This window comes from Heloderma suspectum, chromosome 3 (genome assembly GCF_057233095.1).
Source record: "Heloderma suspectum isolate Gila_16-S chromosome 3, 16-S_ref, whole genome shotgun sequence".
Classification (NCBI taxonomy): domain Eukaryota; kingdom Metazoa; phylum Chordata; class Lepidosauria; order Squamata; family Helodermatidae; genus Heloderma; species Heloderma suspectum.
In genome coordinates, this window is record NC_139460.1 from 209,707,868 (window position 1) to 209,714,638 (window position 6,771).

Below are 6,771 nucleotides of genomic sequence, written 5' to 3' on the forward strand. Positions count from 1 at the left end.
AGGAGTCCTTAGGCAAAGCCATTATTCTCTCAGCCTCAACTCCACAGCTGCCATATGGGGATAGTGATATGGTTTCCGGTTTCCACTGCAATGGTACAGCATGGGCCTCCCCATCCACATAACTGCTCTTCTCCTCCTCCCCACTCCACATTCCTCTTATGATGGCCCTGCAGCCCAACAAGTTGGAGGAATAGGACCAGCCCTGCCTCTCCACAGCAGGTCCACCTCCGCCTCCACCAGGCAAAATCTCCATAGGGTCAGGCTGCAAGTGGGGCAAAGGACAGCCCTCAAGTGAAGAGTCACCAGAAGTGTTATAAGCCCAATACACAGGGGCCTGCCTATTCCCACCTCTATGTGTTTGCTCCTTCACTAGCATCCATGGTCAACCACCTGGTAGCAACAAACTCATCTGAGGATGACATCAGAGCACCCAAAGTTGGATATTCGTCTGCATCTTTCCTTAGCAACCATGGACCCTTTAGTAGGGATGGGGGAGAATTAAGCCATGGACTCCAATGAGTCTGTGGCAGAACAGAAGACTTACCCCTGCCTCCGTGCGGAATCCTCTTTGGCCAGATCCTCTGGATCCAAATTGCCAGCAATATGGCCGCCACGCTTTTATGTGATAGGCTACACAAATATTTGGGTAGCCTAACGCGTTAATCAAAAGCACAGATGCAAATGGCATCCAGGACACCATTTGCAGCTGTAAAGGCCTTTTGTTGTTTATTCAGTCAGGCGCTTCCGACTCTTCGTGACTTCATGGACCAGCCCACGCCAGGGCTTCCTGTCGGCCGTCGCCACCCCCAGTTCCCCCAAGGTCTAGTCCGTCACCTCCAGAATATCATCCATCCACCTTGCCCTTGGTCGGCCCCTCTTCCTTTTGCCTTCCACTTTCCCTAGCATCGGCATCTTCTCCAGGGTATCCTGTCTTCTCATGATGTGGCCAAAGTACTTCAGTTTTGCCTTTAATATAATTTCCTCAAGTAAGCAGTCTGGCTTTATTTCCTGGAGTATGGACTGGTTTGATCTTCTTGCAGTCCAAGGCACTCTCAGAATTTTCCTCCAGCACCACTTTTACAGCCACAAATGGTGTACTGGATGCCATTTGCATCCACTGTCTGTTCTAGGGATGACAGAGAATTTCGCCACAAATCTCAGGGAGGCCGAATGCCAGCGCATTCGGCCCCCCGAAATCGGTGGCAGAACGGTCTGCCCCTCCGCCCCCCCTGGGACGGGACTTACCTTTGGCGAATCTTCCTGGCGGCGGCAGTGGTTCGGTGGCGGCGGCTGCAGCAGCCGGTCTTCCTACTGGCTGCCGCCGCCGCAATTTCCAATAAAAACAAAAACAAAAACAAAAAAACATGATAGGCTACGTAAAGATTTATGTAGCCTATCATGGCTAGATTTTTAAAAAACACCATGATAGGCTATGTAAATGTTTATGTAGCCTATCACGGCTGGTTTAAAAGGAAAAAAAAACCCATGTATACGCAAATGGCGGCACCCATGGGCCCCGCCATTTGTGTTCCTTATTTTGGCACGTCTTAGTCTACATAAACATTTACGTAGACTAAGATGGCAAAAATAAGGGGAACGCAAATAGCGTAGATGCTAAGCTATTTTCATTCCCCTTATTTTCGCCATCTTAGTCTACGTAAACATTTATGTAGACTAAGATGGCGAAAATAAGGGGAATGCGAATAGCTTAGCGTCTACGCTATTTGCGTTCCCCTTATTTTCACCGTCTTAGTCTACATAAATGTTTACGTAGATTAAGACGTGCCAAAATAAGGAACGCAAATGGCGGTGCCCATGGGCGCCGCCATTTGCATACGCATGGTTGTTGTTGTTGTTTTTTTAAGCCAGCCGTGATAGGCTATGTAAACATTTACATAGCCTATCATGGCTGATTGCAGGGACGCAAACGGTGGCAGCTATGGCCAACGCCATTTGCGGAGCTCGCCGTCCAGGATTCAGGGGGGGAGGGACGGAGCGCCTCCCCCCCGGCCAGAATTTTGGGGGGAGGGATGGAGCGCCTCCCCCCCCCACTGAAAATGTCACCCTTCGAAAAGGTAAGTGACTTTCGTACCTCCCTAGTCTGTTCCCTCCCTTCAACCAGCGATACGGCATGGCGGCCATATCGCTGGCACTTGGGAGCCAGCTGGTGGCTCCGAGGAATCGCTGGGAAGCGGAGCTGGCCGAAGAGGATTCCAGGCGGGGGGAGGAATGGATCGCCCCCCCCTGTGGACCCCCCCCCTGGAACGGCAGGTAAGCGTTCCACCCATCCCTACCCTTTAGGAATGGCCACATGGAGGGGACAATGGGATCCCAGGTTCCCCCTGGCTACAGCAGAGGATAGTCCATGCAGAATCAACTACCCACTTCAGGACCTAGCCAGATGGGCCTGCCCTTCAACAGGCCCCCTCAGAACCCATCGGAATGGGTTTTGGTGCCAACCGTGTGGCTAGCCCCTGGGGCAGAACTTAAATACTCCCAGGGGACAGCTCCTGAAAAGTCCCATGGGAGGCTTTGGCCTCATGATCTCACTATGTGGAAGGGACATGGGCCCAGGGCTTGCCCTTGACCACCCTTGAGGGTGGAGGCAATGGCCGAGCAATTCAGTCAGCTGGGCAACTTCTTCAGACAGTCCCTCATGCAGCATCCCAACTGAAACCTACCCAGACTTTCCCCCTAACCCCAGCCCCTCTTCTGGGCCTCACTTTGCCCCCCCCAGCAGTGAATACAATTGTGGTAGCAGTGGAAAGTCCCTGACCTCCCCCAGCACCTTCAGCCAGGAGCAACACAAAGATTTGTTGGCAACCATGAGTGAGATCCTTGCACCAAACTGTAGTGGCCACGATGGAACTGACACTCTCAGGGCCAACAGTCTGCCTCCATCTGGCAAGACCTCTGGTAGCTCCAAGCACCATCTGGACTCATCTACTCCTATAAGGTCTGGTGAACAATGACCCAGATGCCATCCTGTCTGAGGCCTCATGCCAGAAATGGTTCCTCTGAGAGTGCACAGTCATCCCGGAGAACACCAACTGCCTGCTGATCACCAAGGCCTTGGCAGTGTGCAACTTCTGCCTGAAGACCAAGGAAATTCAGTTGGTTTGCATCCATGGAGTAGCTGGTGTTCACCTATGATGTCCAAGCAGACACAACTGCAGGATGGGATGTTGAACGTCTGTGACTGGTATCTCAATTTTATACCACTGACAGGACACTCTTTGTCTTGGGCCGTGGACTCCATGTCCTCAACACACATACATGGTCCAAGGGATATGGGTACCAAATTTTCTGTGGGTGGGGAACTGCTTGGTAGAAGGGAGGTTAGAGTGTTGGTTCATTTGTTTGTGTTTTAAGTTATGCTGTCGGCCCACCTGAAAGGGATGTTTTGCAGATCTCTAAGAGAACATATACGAAGTGTTTTGTATACTTGAAATACGCCATATAGACGGACAGAGCTGATGTTTAAATTGCTTTGAAAAAGATACACATATTCTGTGTGAATTGCAGATCAAGCTTTAGCCAGAGCAACCCTTGGAAAGGTCATTCCATTTTTAAACACCCCCACTGTAATCTATCATCTTTGTGTTTGTTTACTTTCAATTTTCAGGCACACTGAAAAGGCCATTCTCCCTCTCCCCCTCCCACCCTCTTTTCTGGTTTGTAAGAGATTAGGGAATGCAGGTGGGGTACCGGGAGTAAAGCAGCACTAATAGGTATGATATACTGCAGTTCTTGCTACACTGGATTTGACCTCTGCTATTTTAGGTTTAATTGATCTCATTTATATATTCTCTCCAGAGAAAACAAATTTCCATTCCATTATTCATTCATCATCTGCATTCCCATTTCCTGTCTGCTTGGGTTTTACTGATACAACCTGCAGTGTCTAATCCAGAGCTATGCAAACCTCTGTCCGGCAGCATAGCAGCCCATTGCTTTGCCTGTGTCCATTCTTTCCTAGCTGCTTCTCAAAGAAAAAGAGGCATGGAGCTCATTCTTTCCTTAAATTGCCTGTCACCAAAACTAGGGTAGCACATCTTTGCTTTCCCTGGCCAAAGAGGCAATGGTGATGTGCTGATTGGAAGTGTTGTGGCTGGTGGTGTGCAGTGCACTATGAGCTGAGGAAATCAGGAAATCCCTGTTTCACATTCCATCTCACTGTGTGGTTCTAGGGAGGCCCCTGCCTCTTGGCTTCACTATTCTGCCAGCAGTATCCTAAAAGTGAAGAAATGGAAGGGGCCTCAAAGGCCAGCTAGTCCAACCCCATGCTTGATGAATGGGGGTCCTTTAATCGGGTCCCAGATTTTCTTATTATTGATTGTTTAAAACTACATGCATGTGTGTGTGTGTGTGTGTGTGTGTGTTCTGTCTGTTTATACGTTGGATGTAAATGGCTTTTATACTATGTCTAATATTGTATTTTTAAGCTTTTTAAAATTCATAAACTTCCCAGATCACTTTGGCTATTGGGTGGTATAGAAAAGAAAAGATGCAGGAAATCCAGAGCTAGAACCTCCCCAACAGATGGTTGTCCAGACACTGCTTGACAATCTCCAGCAAGTAAGGGATGTCACAGGAATCTATCTTTGGGGCGGGGGGGGGGGGTGAAGCTCATTAAGCCTTAATCAGCTTGGCCCCCTGGATTTCAGCTCGCTCTCCCATGATCTGACCCAACTCAATCTGCATCGAGTTGGGCCAGTTTGTGGATTTCTAGTTGTTGTTTTATTTGTGTAAAATGCAGTTTGCGCAAATTGCGGCAGCACTTTGTGAAATCTGTGCAAATTGCAGCTGCAATTTGGATGACTTGGTTTTTATGCAAATTATAATTTAAAAAAGTTCCCGAATTTCAAGAGGAAACCCACAGCTCAGCTTGCAAAGTCGGGGCACTGTAGAAAGCTGGCGAGCCCAAAAAGGCCAGATTTCCTAGCAACAGACATCCTACCTCTAGATAATTGTTTTCATTGTTGAATTGGATCTAACCATTCAGGTCTTTTCCATTAAATTAAACACAACAACAATGCTGATAAGAGGCACAGTGCTGGTATCTTAAGGTGCAAGTCTGTACTGAAGGCCCACCAGCTGAAAGGCTAATGGATTTGGTGGAAGCTCTGTTACATTAGTGGAATGCCGAAGAGACTGCCACCATAAGAGATGCATCAGGGGAACACCCCAGATACACTGGTGCAACATTCTACTGGTGCAGATGTTCTACCAGTGAAAATATACTGGTGGAATGGCTGAAACAGGGCAGCGTCATGAGTGGGACATAGGTGACTCATACTGCAGCCATTACCCCTTCAAGTCATGTCCATGCTCCTGTTGATGGCGTAGCTTTACACTAGCCCCAGACTTGACACAAATAATTTCCTTCCCATTGACTTAAATGGGAGGGGAAACAAAAATAGCCACCCCATGGAATGGAAGCCCTGCCCATATCTCCATGATGGAGGATGAGATAGTGTTGAACTGAGCATCCAACCACACCACAACACTATCAGTATATATCCATGGAGACCATAACTCAGAAGATAGGGCATGCAGCATGGGGTTATGTCTCTCAGGCTTTATGTTGTGCACACTTAGAACTCACAAGGGGAGACTCTGGTGATGGGAAGGTATGGAGAAAGAGTATGTTGTACACACAAAATAGAACATTTTACCCAATCAGCCTATCTCCAAAACACTTCTAGGAACTTGAGTACTTCTGTGCCTAACTGGTACAGTATCTTGGGACTCCAGACACAAACATTAAACTCCACTCTACTCAAAGTGCTGGGGTTCCAGTGTAACCCACTGGTATATTTTTCTTTAAGAATTCTGAGGGAATATTCTGCACATGCTCAGTAAAGGACTGAGATGGGGAGTGGCCACCATTTTAGGCACTGACCAAAACTACAGCATGGAAGAAGCTTGTTTTCTCCTCCCTGTAAGACCCAGAACCCTTAGGGTAGGTTAGCAAGGAGGTTTCCATTTGATTTTTTTTTTAAAGAGGTATGATTTTTATTTATTTATGAACACTATGAGTGCCTTGTTTCTTTATATTCTTTTATATTGTATAAAGGGCTGTTTGCAAAGTTTGTTCCTGTGTTGCAGGATCCTGATCCACCTTGAGAAGATTGCTGCGGAGCCGGAGTGAACTGAGTAGAGACCGTTTTCCTTCTTTGGCCAGCATAAATATTGTGTCCTGTCTGAACTGTGTTGCTCTAACACACTTTCTCCACCCCCAAGCAACACAGGAGACACTCACCCCCACACGCAGGTCAGTTCTCTGTCACTGCAGGCCAAACACCGATGAGCCTACTTGCCTTGCTGGATTAGAACCCGGATGCATGGAGCAGAACAGCCACTGAGTGCCCTGTGTTTTGCTACAACCCTCAAGGGAGAAGCAGACTTACAGTCACTGCAGTCTCCCCGACCTCCATAAGAAGAAAGGCTAGGGCTGCTGGAGAAATCCATGATGGGTTAAAATGAGCTCGGATTTCTAAGAATCCGACCTGCGGAATTCGCTGTGGAGCGACCCCTTCAGGCCGTGCAGAGTCTGTGGACTTCCGGATGATTTTTTTTACTTTCCTGAAATGTATGCATATAAATCCATAGAAAAATATGTATGTTTCTGCTGAGGAAATGTTGAATGGAGCAGGGGACAATACACTAAATGTTACATACTGAGGTAAATTATGTAAATACTTACGTAAATACTTATGTAAATATTTCCATATTTTTCCACATGTTGAAAAAAGATTTCACATCCGT

The 6,771-nt window shown here is 47.6% G+C and overlaps 1 pseudogene; it reads left to right on the forward strand.

Moving 5' to 3' along the window:
- The first annotated feature begins 378 nt into the window (after positions 1-378).
- Positions 379-3,153, forward strand: LOC146350677 (pygopus homolog 2-like; annotated as a pseudogene).
- Positions 3,154-6,771: the final 3,618 nt, after the last annotated feature.